At 51.2% G+C, this 17,010-nt stretch overlaps 1 pseudogene; it reads right to left on the bottom strand.

Annotated features, from left to right (window-relative positions):
* Positions 1-1,285: 1,285 nt before the first annotated feature.
* Positions 1,286-16,721, bottom strand: LOC133074104 (E3 ubiquitin-protein ligase RING2-like; annotated as a pseudogene).
* Positions 16,722-17,010: the final 289 nt, after the last annotated feature.

The raw sequence follows: 17,010 nt of genomic DNA, 5'->3' as shown, positions 1-17,010 counted from the left end.
GTGGAAGTGGACACGAGGATTCAGCCCTGAGTCACGGGACCTCAGAGCCCAGCAGGGCTGCAGGGGGCCTGACACTGGGGGATGAGAGCCTTCAGGAGGAAGCCCTGGCAAGCCCTGCACTCAGACTGCGCTCAGACTGCGCTCAGACTGCGCTCAGCGCTCAGGCTCCGGGAGCCCAAGGTGTCTGCTGGTACAGGGTGGGGGGTGTCTCTGCCTGGTCAGCTGGCGGCTGCCCCTTCCCCGTGCCTCCCTGGGCAGGTGGGCCCTACACAGAGACCACCTTTCTGTGGGCCCTTTTTCTGTTTCAAGGCCCCCAGGCTTCACTTCCTTCGGCTCTCACCTGTTTGGGAGGAAGCCGAACCGATGGATCCAAGCTGCACAGTCCCCAGGCCTCTCCGTGTCCCCGTCTTGGGGCTTTAGATGTGGAAAGAGGCCTGAGTTGCCTCCTCACTGCTGGCGGAGGGGCTGGGGCATGTCTGCCCTGCATCAGCTCTCAGATGCCTGGAGAGCCCCAGCCCAAGGTGGCACTCGGGGTTCTGCTGAGCAGACACTGGCCCGAGGCTGGTCCCTGCATCTCCCGACTTCAGACACACGGCAGTTAACCAGCTGCATTGCGAGTCCTCAATGGTGTTCAAACTTTACGCACCTGGCCAGTGTCCATCCACCAGTCCTCCTCCTTCACTCATCTTCCTTTGATGCACTTCAGGATGAGTCTTGGAAACACTCTTTAAGAGAGAAAACCAAAGTCTAAAAGTCTGTCTATGGGGCAGGGGTATCTGGATACAGACTGCTGTGCCTTTTTTTCTTTTTTTTTTTTTGCTTTGCTAATCCTATTTGTTTATTTCCAAGAGCTCATCAGTTTAAAAAAATTAAACTCATTTATTTCAAATAAATAATACTTCCATGAGGTTCAGAAAGCCAAAACAATATACAAAGGTTTACATTAAAAAGTTTTTTTGCAAAGAGCTCAACTGTATTCTTTGTTCTTATCTTTCCTACCTTCTTTTTCTTGTTTTACAGATGCAGTATATTCTCAAACTTCTCTGTGAATACTACTTGGACTTTTATTTAAAACCTCCTTTAGTTCCCTGCATTAGCTCTGCTTGTCCCATTTATCTTGTGATTTCTCCTTAATGTTCCAGCCTTTCCTCCTGTGTCTAATGCTCCCCTTGTTTCCCGTTCATCTTTTTTTTTTTCTGTCCATAAAAGTAATGACGGTACATCTTTAATATTAAAGAAATAGGCTATAAAAAAGTTCATTCTCAGAATTGGCTTTAGTAAAACCTCATTCGTGCTCCTTTGTGGGTGCATAATGAAGTTCCATGAGCTTGTTCACCTTCCAGTATTTCTCACTGACCAATTCCAAAGAGAAAGAGCCTTTTAACACATTGAACTGGCCCCTGGCTGTGGCTATGTAAATGGCATATTGCTTCATACTGGCTGTATCAAGGTTCATCTGGCTTGATTCTCCTTTGCTTCAAAGTTCTTCTAAAGCTAACCTCACAGCCAGATGCTTGGATAAGTGATCAACAGTGGCATTACCTGAACTCTTCATGTATCTTGTCTGTGCACCGTCATCTTTTTCCATAAACGAGGGATGAAGCCTCAGTACTAATTCAGTTTCACTAGCATGTCCATTACTGGGTCAGATGCCACTTTTGCATTGCTGTTATCAAGTTCAAGCCCAGAATCATCAGATGTTTTGGTCTGCTTGTTACTAGGTCCTGCTTCCGATTGCTATACATGGATGTTTTACTGCAGTGAGAGCTGTCTCCATTGACTTCTGCTTCACTATAATTTTCAATCTCTTACCTCACTGTGGTCTGTTCACGGCCTATGTCTTCAGTCCTTTCTCAATGCTGTGACTGAGTGCTTGCTGAGGGTTATGCTTGTTGATTCTAGCTAACGCTTTTTCTTGATGAGCTTCACACTCATCATGACTTGGTTAAATTTTGCTGATGAGTGCATCAAAGTTTAGGTCTGATCTTAGTGATCTTTTGGAAACTAGCTTTTCCTGACAGGTTGTTGTTCAGTCGCTCAGTCATGTCCAACTCTTTGTGACCCCATGGACTGCAGCACGCCAGGCCTCCCTGTCCATCACCAACTCCCAGCGCTTGCCCAAACTCATGTCCATTGATGCCATCCAGCCATCTCATCCTCTGTCGCCCCCTTCTCCTCCTGTCTTCAATCTTTCCCAGCATCGGGGTCTTCTCTAATGAGTCAGTTCTTCACATCAGTTGGCCAAAGTATTGGAGCTTCAGCTTCAGCATCAGTCTTTCCAATGAATATTCAGGGTTAGGATTGACTGGTTTGATCTCCTTGCAGTCCAAGGGACTCTGAAGAGTCTTATCCGACACCACAATTCAAAAGAATAAATTCTTCAGTGCTCAGCCTACTTTCTGACGGGTAGGGCATTCTTTATTGCCACCTCTGAGGGCTGTGACAATGCAATCCGCAAAAAAATGATATAAACACTCTTTTGTAGTTGTGGTGTCCTTCAACCTATCCAAACAAACTAGGCGCATTAATTCACTGTGTAGACTTCAAGGTGAAACCACAATTTCTAAGCCATCTGTTATTGCCTCCTGAGGTGTTCATTCTAATTCATATAAACTGTGTTCCCAGGTTTTGCTTAATGGCTGAGTTCCGTTTGTCTGCACAGCCAGAGAAGTTGTGGCTCCTGCCCCAGCCCGGGGCTCCACTGGCCGCAGCTGGAGCAAGACTCGGGTACAAGCCTCAAGGCACACTAAGGCAAGCCTCAGCTTCTGCAACGAAACTCTCTCCTTCGTCTTTTGAAATGAGGCAACAAAGTTTCACTGGGAGTTGCATGTATGAGCAGACCTCATCCACAGGCAGATGTTGCTTAAAAGTGATGGGAGAGAAGCTGGTTATGAATCTGTGGTTGAGGGTGGGGGTGGGGGAGAAGGGGCCAAACACCAAACTGCTAAAGGCCTGACTCTGAAGCAGTAACACCCAACTAGCTGTCCTTATTCTGTCTAGATACTTTGTTCAATTTCTGTAAAGAAGAAATTTTTGTTTTTAGCCTGGCAAGTAAGCATTTGGCTGCCAGATAGTCTCCATGAAGGAGTTTGGGGTCAACGCTTCACCTTACGGAGCTTCAGTGGTGAGGCCTGCAAAGGAAGGACATTGCTAAGAGAGATAGCAATGAGTGAAGACCAGCTCGGAGCAGGGAGCAGACCCCTCCCCCTGTGCATGACGTCTATACCTGCAGGCAGCAAGGAAAGCATCTGGCGCTCCCCAGGGTCAGCCCTCAGCCAGAGGATCGGAGTTCTCAGAGAAAAGACCCAACATCATGCCCTTTGTCCTTGGAGGTCCCATGTTCGGAGTGCTGGGCAGGACTGAGCCCCGACACTCTGATGAGATCCTGCACGTGGCCTTTCTTCACCTGCCCTCTCACAGCCCCTGGGCCACCTCCTGGGGGGTCCCATCAAGTGACCCACCTGCACCCACATCTGTCTCCAGTTCTGCTTTCAGGGAACCCCCAGCTAATACACATCTCATAAAATATTTGACCAGCCTGGATGGGAAAGGAACTGTGGGGAGAACAGATACACGTGTATGTTGGTCTGAGTCCCTTTGCTGTTCATCTGAAACTATCACAACATGGTTAATTGGCTATATGCCAATACAAAACAAAAAGTAAAAAAAAAAATAAAGTGACAGGCATGGAAGCTCCCATGCCTGTGGTGACAGTGACAGCCTCAGGAGTTCACTGCCCACTTTTCCGTCTATTCCTTCTGTTCTTTGTGAACCCTGTGTCCTGAACACATCTGACCAACTCCAAAAGCACAACTTTAATAACAGAGACTCTTTTAATGTCTACCCAAGAGAGTTGAAAACGAAGGTCCACCGAAAGATCTGACACAAGTGTTCACAAATGTTCTGCAGCTTGACTGCCAACAGCCAGGAGGTAGACGTGACCCAAATGCCATCAACAGATGAGAGGACCAGTGTGTGTCCACTCACACGATGGAGAACCACCGCACCTTGAGAAGAAGTGAACCGCTGCCTGCTGCCCTGGGTGACATTGGAAACATGTTGGGTGACGGACACACATGCCGGATGGTCTCCATTACAGTAAATATCCAGGTGACAAACCCACAGACAGGAAGCTGATTCATGGTTGCTCAGAGCTGAGTGGGAACAGGAATTAGCTGAAAGGGGCAAAAGGGATATTTTGAGGTGATGGAAATATTCTAAAAGTGGGTTACCCAGATGGCTGTGAAAGTGAAAGTGTTAGTTGCTCAGTTGCATCCAACTCTTTGCAACCCCATGGAGGACTCCTCTGTCCATGGAATTCTCCAGTCAAGAATACTGAAGTGGGTAAACATTCCTTTCTCCAGGGGATCCTCCCGATCCAGGGATCAAACCCAGGTCTCCAGCATTGCAGGTGGATTCTTTACTGTCTGAGCCACAAGGGAAGCCCACTGATGGCTATACAATTAGGTAAATGTACTAAAAATCACCAATTAAATACATTTCAAACCGGTGAATTTTTATGTTTCTTTTTTTATTGAGGTATTAGTAACGTACAATATTATATACTTACAAGTGTACAATAGTGATTCACAATTTTTAAATTATTTTATTTATTTTATTTTTGGCTGTGCTGGGGGTCTTCATTGCTGCATGGGCTTTCCTCTAGTTGCAGCGAGAGGAGCTACTCACCAGGCGTGGTGCAGGGGCTTCTCATTGCAGTGGCTTCTCTTGTTGCAGGGCACAGGCTCCAGGGTGCACAGGTTTCAATAGCTGCAGTCCATGGGTTCAGTAGTTGTGGCTCATGGGCCTAGTTGCTCCGTGGCATGTGGTATCTTCCCAGATCAGGAATCGAACCCATGCCTCCTGCATTGGCAGATGGATTTTTTTTTTAACCCCTGAGCCACCAGGGAAGCCTGTGATTCACAATTTGTAAAGGCTTTACTCCATTTATGGTTATTGTAAAATATTTGCTATACTCCCCGTGTTGCACAAGATAGCCTGGTAGCTTATTTCATACCTAATATTTTGTACCTCTTAATCACCTATCCGTCTGTTGCCCCTCCCCCTGCCCTTTCCCCATGGTAACCACTGGCTTGTTCTTTGTATCTGTGAGACTGTTTCTTTTCTGTTATAGTCACTAGTTTGTGATATTTTTTAGAATCCACATACAAGTGTCATCGTAAAGCGTTTGTCTTTCTGACTTATTTTACTTAGCATAATGCCCTCCAAGTCCACCCATGGTCCTGTAAATGGCAGCGTTTCATTACTTTTAATGGCTGAGTATTTTTCCATTGTACATATGCATCACAGCTTCTTTATCCATTTATCTGTCAATGGACACTTAGGTTGCTTCCACACCTTGGCTATTGTGAATAGCACTGCTATGAACATTGGAGCGCATGTGTCTTTTCTAGCTAGTTTTTTTTTAACACAGGTGAATTTAACACAGGCGCCCACTGCCTCCCTGGGGTGGCAGAGGCAGGGGGCAGTGGGGCCTCGTGGGGAGCCCCCGGGGCCACAATCATGCGCCTGTGCTCGAAGGCAGCTGCTGGGTCATCACTTCCCACCGCCGCCTGCGATGTGGCCGCATGGCCAGGCCTTCCTCGCTGTCATTTCTGTAACTCAAACAAGAAGAACTTAAACAAGAGAGAGTCAGCTGAGAGGGAGCCCCACACGGGGTCCTGGCTGCAACGGGAACATTCTGTCTGGAGCCCTCGCGGCTCTCTGCGTGTGCAGGGAGGCGGCGTGGCAGCCACACTCACAGCGGGCATCTGTGCCCCGCAGGCACCCTGGATGGGCTGTGACCCCAGGGGCATGTCTGCAGAGAGGGGAGGGCAGCCCGGCTGCATTCTGCAGCCTCGCTGTGCCACCTCCGCCAAGGCCTGCAAAGTTCCCCTGCCCACCCCCCAGCCCACCAGTGTGGGAAGCACCAAGGCAGTAACCCCCATCCCAGCCCCTCCTCAAGGCAGGGCCTCTGCCTGCCAGTCACTCCCCACCACCCCCACCACCCATCACCGGCCCACCTGGTGCAACCACTCCAGGGGCCAACGCCCCACACACAGGAGGGTGGAGAGGGTGATTATTGGTCCCAAAAGCACAAGGAAGAATTGTGAAGCGCGAGCTTGAGCAGCATCCTTCTGTCTTCTTAATGTGATTTATCCAACTTTATATAAAAATAAAAGGAACTTTGAAAAGCAATTTTTTTTTTTAGCCATTTAAGGCTTGCTAAGTGTAAGTAAATTCTCTCAGACTGTTAAAACTGCAATTACTGATTTTGTGTGAATGATTCTTCTAACACTTTAAACTTCTTGCACAGCAAAGCAGACAAAACACACTCAAATATAATTATCACCAAAATTATGGCTACAGATGCACAAAAATAGCTCCTAATCCATCCTGTTCACTTTTATTTTTGTGTTTATTTCCAGACTTGTTTTTAAACCCTCCTAACTTAGACCCCTGCTTGTTGTAAGGTCTTCCTGGAACATGAGTAATGTTAGGTTGACACGTCCTGGGGTTGTGGAAGTCCTACAAGACCCAAAGGGAAAGCATTACCTGCTCAATCAATATTGTGATCCTGGGATGAACCATCCACCCATTGGTTGATTTTTCACTTTTCAAAAAATATTTATTCATTTATATATCTATTTCTTTGGCTGTGCGGTATCTTAGTTGTTGCACTTGGGATCAATCTTCACTGAGGCCTGTGGGATCTTTTAGTTGTGGCATGCAGGTTCTTAGTTGTGGCATGCGGGATCTAAGTTCCCTGACCAGGGACCAAACCTTGCTTTGGGATCTCAGAGTCTTAGCCATTGGACAACCAGGGAAGTCCCAATTTTTGACTTTTTGTTAGGAAATTGTCAAATATTTATCAATGTCGACAGAAGAGCATAATAAACATCCCAATGCCCATCATGCTCAAGGCCATTGTCAACATTGACCAATGATCCATGCTTCTGTCTACACCTGCCTGTCACATGCAAAGATCCTGAGGCAGGAGTGGACCCGTGTGCTCCAAGCTTGGCTGCTGGGGGATCCTTAAGGGCCAGGGTGAATGCAGTCCGGACATCCCTCAGGTGGTGCTTTGAGTGTGCTATAAGCCACCAGAAGGCTCTGGGCCGCCCTGACCTTTTTACATTATCCGAAGGTGGGGGGCAGAGTTTACAGATAAACGAGGGGAGAGGCCGGAGTGACGGGTGGACTTTCAGTGCAGTTCAGTTCAGTCGCTCAGTCGTGTCCGACTCTTTGTGATCCCATGGACTGCAGCACTCCAGGCTTCCCTGTCCATCACCAACTCCCAGAGCTTGCTCAAACTCGTGTCCATCAAGTCTGTGATGCCATCCAACCATCTCATCCTCTGTCGTCCCCTTCTCCTCCTGCCTTCAATCTTTCCCAGCATCAGGGTCTTTTCTAATGAGTCAGTTCTTCACATCAAGTGGCCAAAGTATTGGAGTTTCAGCTTCAGGATCAGTCCTTCCAATGAATATTCAGGACTGATTTCCTGTAAGCAAGGCGGGAGGCTGCAGTGACCCACAGAGTGTGGATTAGGTCAGACACAGGGATGTAAACTCAGATGTGGCTCATGAAGATGTAGGTGGTTACACAGAGAAATGTTCACAGATACGTGTCTGCACACGGGTCAGTGTTTCCCCATTCAGTCAGCTCAGAGGGCCTGGAAGCAATGACCCCAGCAGCAGTGAGTAGGCTTCTCAAATGAGTCTCCAGTGAAAGGAACCAGGGCCCCTCCTGGAGAAATGGCAGGAGATAAACAAGATGTGCCAGGACCATTTGTGGGGCCAGAAAGAAGGAACATGCTGAAAACAAAGAACAAAATCACACCCTGATCAGGGTATCGGCATCGGCTCATTACTGTCACAAATGGACCATAGTGAAGCATGATAGTAACAATAGGTGAGAACAGGGAACCGGCTCGGGGCTGAGAAAGGAGTACAAGGCTCTTTATTGTCACCCTGTTTATTTAACTTATATGTAGAGCACATTGTGAGAAATGCCAGACTGGATGAGTTCCAAGCTGGAATCAAGATTAGCGGGAAAAATATCAACAACCTCAGATATGCAGATGATACTACTCTAATGGCAGAAAGTGAAGAGGAACTAAAGAATCTCGATGAGGGTGAAAAAGGAGAGTGAAAAAGCCGGCTTAAAAGCTAAGATCATGGCATCTGGTCCCATCAATTCATGGCAAATAGAAGGGGAAAAGGTGGAAGCAGTGACAGATTTCCTCTCCTTGGGCTCTAAAATCACTGCAGATGGTGACTGCAGTCATGAAATTAGAAAACGATTGCTTCTTGGCAGAGAAGCTATAACAAACCTAGACAGTGTGTTAAAAAGCAAAGACATCACTTTGCATTTGTAGATAAATGTCTATATAGTCAAGGCTATGGTCTTTCCAATAGTCATGTATGGTTTTGAGAGCTGGACCATAAAGAAGGCAGAGCGCTGAAGAACTGATGCTTTCAAACTGTGGTATAGGGGAAGACTCTTGAGAATCACTTGGATGATCAGGACATCAAACCAGTCAATCCTAAGGGAAATCAGTCCTAAATATTCTTTGGAAGGACAGATGCTGAAGCTGAAGCTTCAATAATTTGGCCACTTGATGCAAAGAGCTGAGGCATTGGAAAAGACCCTGATGCTGGAAAAGATTGAAGGCAGGAGAAGAAGGGAATGACAGAGGATGAGATGGTTGGATGGCATTACTGACTCGATGGACATGAGTTTGAGCAAGCTCTGGGAGTTGGTGATGGACAGGGAGGCCTGGTGTGCTACTTGCAGTCCATGGGGTCTGAAGAGTCAGACATGACTTGGCAACTGAACAACAATAACAACAGGGAAAACTGGGCACAGGGCAGATGGGAATCTCTGCACTATCTTCACAGTTTTCTGGTAAATCTAAAATGTAAAGTCTATTTAAAACAAATGGCAGTTCTGACTGCTCGGGGCGTCAGAGTGGAAACGTGGGGAGGTGGGCTTCCATGGGCAGAGAAGCCTCAGCACTACCGTCAGGGTCTTCCTCTTGGGGTCGGGGAGGATGTGTAGATCTCGGTCCTGTGGTCCTGCGGCCTCTCCTCGGAAGTCCCAAACCTACAGAGCTGTGTCCTCACGTGTCACCAGGGGAGGTGGTAGTGAGCAGGCCCCTCCCAGCTCGGTGGCCCCAGCCCCAGGTGGGATGTCCCGGGGCAGCCCCTGGAGCCTGGGCTGTCCCGGGGAGGTGGGTGGCCTCAGCTGTCCGCTGATGTGACGAAGCGTGCAGAGCGGGGTGCAGGGTGACCTGGGGCAGGAGCCCCTGTCACCTGTCGCCTGGGCCACAGACTGGTGGTCCAGGCTAATGCACTCTAAGCCACTTTCGGGCCAGGCCACTCGGTGCTTCAGCTTTTATTTTTTCTCAATGCTGCCACGCAACTTTGGGGTCTCACAGAGAAACACCAAAACATAAAGCATGGTCAGGCTCTTCCCCAGCCCTGAGCCTGCTAGCGACACTCCCCAGGCCCCAGAGGTCCTGTCCCTGCTGGATGTCCGGCCACAGGCCCCATCAGCCCTGGGTTCTCAGATGCTGGCAAAGGCTCCAGGAGTGGGCAGCGGGCTGTGCCCACCTGCAGTCTGAGCCCCCAGGAGCAGCCCAGCTTCTCGCAGTCCCTGGGTCCCTGGCAGAGGAAAGCCAGCGGAGGCCCCAGCCGGGACGCCCCTCTGCTCCCCAGGGTGCAGCCCCAACCTCGACAACCCAGGAGTGGCTGCAGTTGGGTCATCACCCAGCTCCCAGACTGGATCTTGAGAGCCGAGTGGGAATAACCTTCCAGGCAATTGGCTTCTAGGCTTCCATGAGGTGGATTTACATCTGCTGTCACTGAGAGTGTTCGCTGCGCCCTGAGATAGTAGCTCACGAGAACACAGCATAGATGGTATTTATTTATTTGTTGGCTGTGCTGGGTCTTACCTGCGGCACGAGGGATCTTGGGTGCATCGTGAGGGATCTTTTCAATGTGTCACACAGACTCTATTTTTGGTGAACGGGCTTAGTTGCTCCACAGCATGTGGAATCTTAGCTCCTTGACCAGGGATCAAATATGCATTCCCTGAATTGGAAGGCAGATTCTTTACCACTGGACTACCAGTTTATGTGGTAAATTACCACACATAGAGGTAACTTAAAGAGAAAACAAATTACTGAGGTGTGCTGCAGTCCATGGGGTCGCTAAAAGTTGGACACGACTAAGCAACTTCACTTTCACTTTTCACTTTCACACATTGGAGAAGGAAATGGCAACCTACTCCAGTGTTCTTGCCTGGAGAATCCCAGGGACGGGGGAGCCTGGTGGGTTGCCCTCTATGGGGTCACACAGAGTTGGACACAACTGAAGTGACTTAGTAGCAGCAGCAGCTGACGTCTTATATGAATGATCAAAAGAATCTTGCAGCTTCTGGGCTGGAAGGCAAGTCCCTCAGAGAGGCAGGGTGGGAGTCTGGTACAGCCCCAGAATTGCCAGCTCAAGCTGGGGAAGTGGGCAGGACAGAAGGCCCTTCCTCAAAACATACCCAGGGTATCCACCATACCACCATGAACATGCCTGATCTTGTCTCAAAACAGACCCAGGGAGGGACTTGGGACAGGTGGCCAGCCTCCCACTGAGGGCCTGGAAGGGCGGGCCAAGAGGCCAGAAGAGGCAGCCTTGTGAACAATTGGTGGCCACGTGCTCCTTGCAGTGAGGCTGCCCCGAGGGCAGCTATGGACACGCCTGGCTCTCTACACGCCCTTGGAGGTGGGATGCACGGGGCTGAGGGTGGCATAGGGGACACGGATGACCAAGGCTGAGGGGTGAGGCCCTGGGGTGGGGTCCCTGGAGCAGGCTGTAAGGGCTGTCTCCCCTCTTCCCCACCACCCTCATCTTCCTCCGCTTCCCATCTTCCCCCTCCACCAATACCCCAATCTCCCCCTCACCCCCAGCTGCAGCAGGGTCTGCCTGGAGCTGCCTATGACATGGGCCATGCGCATACAGTTAGCCAGGGCAGGACACTCAGGGCCTCCTAGTTCCCCCACGGCCAGAGCTGCATCCCTCCTGGCAGGAGTTCCAGCCTCTCCCCACCGGGCCCATTGTTTCCGTGGGGCCTGGTTCTGGTGGGATTTGGGAGGAGGGCTCTGTGGGCGCGGGGGTGGGGGTGGGGGGCTCAGGGCCCAAGCGCTGCTCCTGGAACATGGGGGGTGGCCGGTGTGGGGTATGGGTGCCACATCACCCAACCAGTTCCCTCACATCCCCCACCCCCTGGGACATTCCTGGGACAGAAGAGGGGGAAATAGGCTGATTCCGGAATCTTCTGTGAGCGGGACGCTGGTGCCAAGATCCTTTCAAAGAGCAGGAAAGCCTCGGCCAGGGTGGGGCTTTCCTCCTATTTTCAGGGCCTGGTGCCCGGCCACAGGCCCCACTCGTCTGGATCTTCAAAGGAACCCAGAGCTGCCCGAGTGCTGGGCACCCCATCTGGCTCCTTTGGGTTTCACGGTCTGAGGTCTGAGAGTTGGCCCTCTGTTCTCACACCTGGATGGTGACCCCTGACCCCAAGGCCTCCAGGGGACAGGAGTCAGCGACTCTGGGCCCTGAGGGGCAGTGACCTCTGCAGCCTCCGCCCGCATCCTGTCTGTGGCTGGCCTTGACCATCACGCCAGGTCCCCAGACCCAGCAGGTCATGTGGCTTAAATGCCTCTTGCCCGAAGCTGCCAGACTTTCCTATGTGTCGGCCGAACCCCCCAGAGCGCTGGCTGCCATGTGCAGGGTCTCAGCCCCATTTCACAGCTGGACCTTCCCCTAAGTGGCTGTTTTGTAAGAGTCTGGCTTAAACCTTAAGGATGTCGCCGAGGACAGGACTCAGGGACCCAACCAGAGGACGGGGCCCAGGGGAGCGTGGTGCGGGGAGACCAGCGCCCATCACAGCAGCTTCTCCCCTGGGGTTGGGAGACGTGCATTCCGATGAATGCACTGGGGCCACTGGCGAGGCTGGTTGGTGGCTGGCCGCCTCGTCTTTGGGAAACAGCCGTGTTCTCGCTGGAGTGGTTTGAAATCAATGACATGGATGGTGGTGGCCAGACATGGTAAACAGGGTCCTCACAAGCAGGCCAGGGGTGCTCTGTCCTTCCTTATGGACACTGACTTGAGTGGGGGAGCCTCCCTGCACCTCAACAGCTTCTGGGGCCTCTGAAGCCCCCCTCAACTCCCAGCATGCATCTCCTGGCCAAGCAGGACTGTGCTCTGTGGGGATGAAAGGAGCTCAGGGTGGAATCCAGCCTCACTCTGGACAACAGGCTGGGCCATCGCTGGATGGTGGGCAGGGGGCACCCCAGGCTTGTATCTTTCCCGACTGGAGACGTGAGTCCCACCCCCACCCCAGCACAGGCCTGCACACTCATGCACATGACAGGAGGGCCTCCCTCCCCGAAGGGTAGGACTGGGGCCCCTCAAAGGCTGTGGCCATGGGGACCCTGCACCAGCTCCCGGGAGTGAAGAAGGACACCCGTGTCTCACAGATGTCATCCACAGAAGCTCTGGGGTGGGGGCGGGGACGGGGGCTTCCCCTGGGTCTGACCCCTCCCCATCAACACTCCAGACAGTGGGAGCAGCCCCATGTTCAGGAGACCCAGAGAGGCAGAAGGGGTCACCAAGAGAGCCTCTAATCCACAAGGGGTCTTTTGTGTGTTCAGTCTGCAAACTGTCATGGCAGGTCCCGCGTCCAGGAGGGTCCCACAACCAGGCTGGGGGTCAGGTTCTCTGTGGATGGAGGCAGGTGCTGGCCGTGTGCAGTCCAGAGGGGACAGGAGTGATCAGGAGCCTGGGGAGGCCCTGCAGAAGACCACAGCCTGGACAGCTTGGACAGCAGAGTCATTCTCTCTTTGTCTGGAGGCCTGGAGTCTAAGGTCAGGGAGTGGGCAGGACTGGTTCCTCCTGAGTCCGAGGCAGGTTCTATCGCAGGCTCTCCCCACTTCTGGGGCTTTGCTGACAACCTTTGGGATCCTTTGGCTTGTAGAAGGATCACCCCAATCTCTGCCTTCATTTTTGCATCACGTCTTCCCATGTGCCTTAGCTGTGCCCAAACTTCTCCTCTTTATAAGGATAAGGTCAAAATGGACCAAGATCTGTCCAACAACCTCATCTCAACCTTGACCATCTGTAAAGGCCCTCTTTCCACATCAGGTCATGGACACGGCTGCTGGGGGTCAGGACTTCAGCCTTCTTTGGGGACATAATTCAACCCGTAACAAACAACAAATCTCATCATATATGTATCTTCAAGTTGCAAAGAGTGCTTTGGAGAAAAATATGGAATCCCCAAAGCAACCTAATTATGTTTCAAAATATTAGTCGTGCACTGTGATGCAAACACTGTTCTCTGCTACTCCTCTGCTTTGTCTGCAGCCCACCCTGGCTGTTCTCCCTGCTTCGGGGTCTCACAGGGGTATTGGGGAGCATGAACCCTGGAAGCCAGGCTGACCAGAGAGGGCAGGGGACCGGGGCCATGACACTGAGCCCATCCTCCCCCCAATGAAGAGATACTCGGTGCATTTCATCTGTACTCAGAGCAATCAGAAATTTGGGGGTTTGCAGTACCGAGCAAGACCGCAGCGTCGAGGCTGAGGTGGCCGTCCTGACGGCTTCCCCTGCCACCTGAGAAAGCCCCTTGGTCCCTCTGACCAGTCAGCACTGTAGCCCCCTGCCACCACCCGCCAGCCAGGCCTTGGACACTGCAGATGCACGGAGCTACTGCAGAGGGTCTGGCTCTGGGATTCAAGCTCGAATGTGTCCTCCTGGCCACGGGCCCTGCCTGACCACAGATTGTGCGTGGCCGTGTCCAGCAACTGCCCCCCCACCCCCTCCCACCCTGTCCCTGGAGCTGCTCCAGGAGACCCGTCACGACCTCTTCTGAAGAACCGGACCTGTTGGCCAGGAGCAGTGATTCTCAAAGGATGCTGCCAACCTGAGGCACCCACACCCCCCACCCACTGGAGAAAACGTGCTCTGAGGGGCCAGGGGAGGCGTGGGGGTCTGGAAGGGGACATGACCCCCTCACAGCCAGCCTGCAGCCTTTTAAACCAGGACAGGCGAAGAGCCGGCTCATTGGAAAAGACTCTGATGCTGGGAAGGATTGAGGGCAGGAGGAGAAGGCATCGACAGATGGTTAGATGGCATCACTGACTCGATGGACATGAGTTTGAGCAAACTCTGGGAGATAATGAAGGACAGAGAAGCCCAGCATGCTGCAGTCCATGGGGTCACAAAGAATCGGACACGACTTAGCGAATGAGCAACACCAAGGAGAAGCCAGGGCCGAGGGGCCAGGGACCAGCTTCAGCTTGAGCCAGAAGAGGCTTTAAATCCACTTTCTGGTCCCGCGACCCTGAGCTGATGCCTCAGCCCTCGCAGCTGCTGCTGAAGGTGTGTAGCGGGACAGGTGACCAGAGGCCAAGAGGGCTGAACAGGAGCACCTGCACCCCTGGGGCCCCTCTGTAGATGGGGATGCCGTGTCCCTTTGAAACAGCACTGCACACGTTTCTGGAAAGTTCGGTAAATATTCTGAGAACACTCAGTGGGTTCATATTACTTGTTAGGGGTTTTGTTGTTTGTTAAGATGCCCTGGAGAAGGGCATGGCAACCCACTCCAGTATTCTTGCCTGGAGAAGCCCATGGACACAGCAGTCCAGCGGGGTGCAGTCCATGGGGTCGTGAAGAGTCAGATACTGCTGAAGCCGCTTAGCACTTAACCACTACATCCTAATCAGCTTTACTGAGGTGTGATTGACACATAGGAACTTGCACATATTCAAAATGCACAGTCTGACGCGAATGCACATTGAGAGCCTCTCACCACAATTGAGAGAATGAGCTTCTCGGCGCCCCCACCCCCACCGTCTCCAGGAAACCACAGATCGGATGGCTGTCAGTATGATGAGTCTGCATTTTCTGGAAGGTACACGTGTAACTGCACAGTACAGGCTCAGTTCTGCCGCATGTCACTTACTGCCTGGAGAGCCATTCATCCTTCACGTAGCATCATTCATTCATTCAACCTGTAGCATCATCCTTCACGAGATGGGTGCCCACAGGTGTGTCTCCGTCCACCTCCCGGTAGACAGGGGTTCTGTTTCCAGTTTGGGGCCATCACAAAGCTGCAATGACTACTTGTGTGCACGTCCTTGCAGGGATGAAGGCTCTTGTTTCTCTAGGAGTGGAATGGCTGGGTCGTATGGGTGACTGTATGTTTAACTTTTAAAGAAACTTCCAGTCTGTTTTCTAAAGTGTGGGGACCTGTTCATACTCTCACCAACAAGGACTGAGAGTTCCTGCTCATTCCCATCTCAGGGGCCCTTGGGATGGTCAGTCCTTTAAATTCTCGATTTTCTAATTAGGGCGCAGTGGTATCTGGTTGTGGTTTTAATTGCATTTCCCTGATGACTAATGTTGAACTTATTTGCCGTTGTGTGTCTTCCTTGGTGAAATGTGTACTCACACTTTGTGCCTGTTTTTTAAATTGGGCTGTTTTCCTACTGGGGGGTATTTCAGGCAGTTCCCAGGCTGCAGCTGGTTTTCCCAACTTGGAAAGGCAAAGCTCCTCATCTCATAAAGTCCAATTTATCCATTTTCTTTTATGGCTCATGTTGGTGTTGTATCTAAGAAATCTTTTCCTAACTCAAGGTTACAAAGATCCTCTTCTCTGTTCCCTGCTAGAAATCTTAGTTTTAGATCATACACATAGGTCTATGATTTTGAGTTTATGTCAGTACACAGTGAGAGGTTTGGACCCCAGTTCCACTTGTGTGTCCTCGAACACCCACTGTCCTCACACCACTTGTTGAAAAGACTATCTTTTCTCTGTTGAACTGTGTTTGCACTTTGTGGAAAACTGTCCACATTTGTGTGGACCTGTGTGCGGACCATCCATTCTTTTCCATTCATGTGCTTGTCCACTCCCAACGCCAACACCACACTGTCCTAATTGCGGTCACTTTGTAGTAAATCTTGAGATCAGGCTAGGTATGCCCTCCGCATTCATCCTTTGTTACCAGATTTGTGCTAACTGTGCTCACTTCACATTTCCCTGTGAGCTTGAGAATCAGCTTCTGCAAAAAACCCTGATCAGATTTAGGTTGGGGTTGCTCTGAAGGACCACATCGATCCGGGGAGACCTGATGTTTTAACCATACTGCATCGTCTCATCTGTGAACACAGTCCATCTCTCCATTTATCAAATTCATCTCAATTTCCTCCAGTACTATTTTGTAATGTTCAGTCAGGGTTTGCACAATTTTTTTGGTCAGCTCTCTCCCTAAATATTTCATATTTTGATGTTACTTTTTCCTTTCAATTCTGAATCGTTTGTTGCCTGTAAGTAGGAGACAACCTATTTCTGCAGAATAGTCGTGTATTAATTAACCTTGTTGCCCAGGTGGTCCTAGGGGTAAAGACCCCGCCTGCCAATGCAGGAGACATGAGAGACACGGGTTCGATCCCTGGGTCGGGAAGAATTCCTGGAGGAAGAAATGGCAACCCACTCCAGTACTCTTGCCTGAAGAAATCCATGGACAGAGGAACCTGGTGGGATACAGTCCATGGGGTCACAAACAGTCGCACATGACTGAGCGACTAACACTCTCTTTCAAACCGTACCTGGCAGCGAGTCTCACCAGGTGTGCTGTTTCGGGGCTGCTCAGCCACAGTGCCCATCCCACCCACTGCGGTCACTGTTCCCCACCCCGGCCTGCCTGTGTGGATGCTGCAGCGCGGCCCTCTCTGCCTGGGTGAGCTCTTCAGCGTCCGGCAGGTACAACGTGCAGGAGGAGGGGACTAGAGTCGAAGCTGTCTTTATGGCAGGAATGCAGCTTCCCCTCCCCCTGTCTGGATAGGCAAACCCGAGGCCTGTCCGCTTCCCCTGGCAACGTGTGGGCCACAGAGCGTGGGGCCGCCCTCATCCACCTCAGAGAGGAGGACACGTCACGGGTTGCAGAGCCCAGGC

Source organism: Dama dama, chromosome 19 (assembly GCF_033118175.1).
Source record: "Dama dama isolate Ldn47 chromosome 19, ASM3311817v1, whole genome shotgun sequence".
NCBI classification, from domain to species: Eukaryota; Metazoa; Chordata; class Mammalia; order Artiodactyla; family Cervidae; genus Dama; species Dama dama.
The sequence above is the reverse complement of the archived record's forward strand: the minus strand, read 5'-3'. Positions and strand labels throughout refer to the sequence as shown.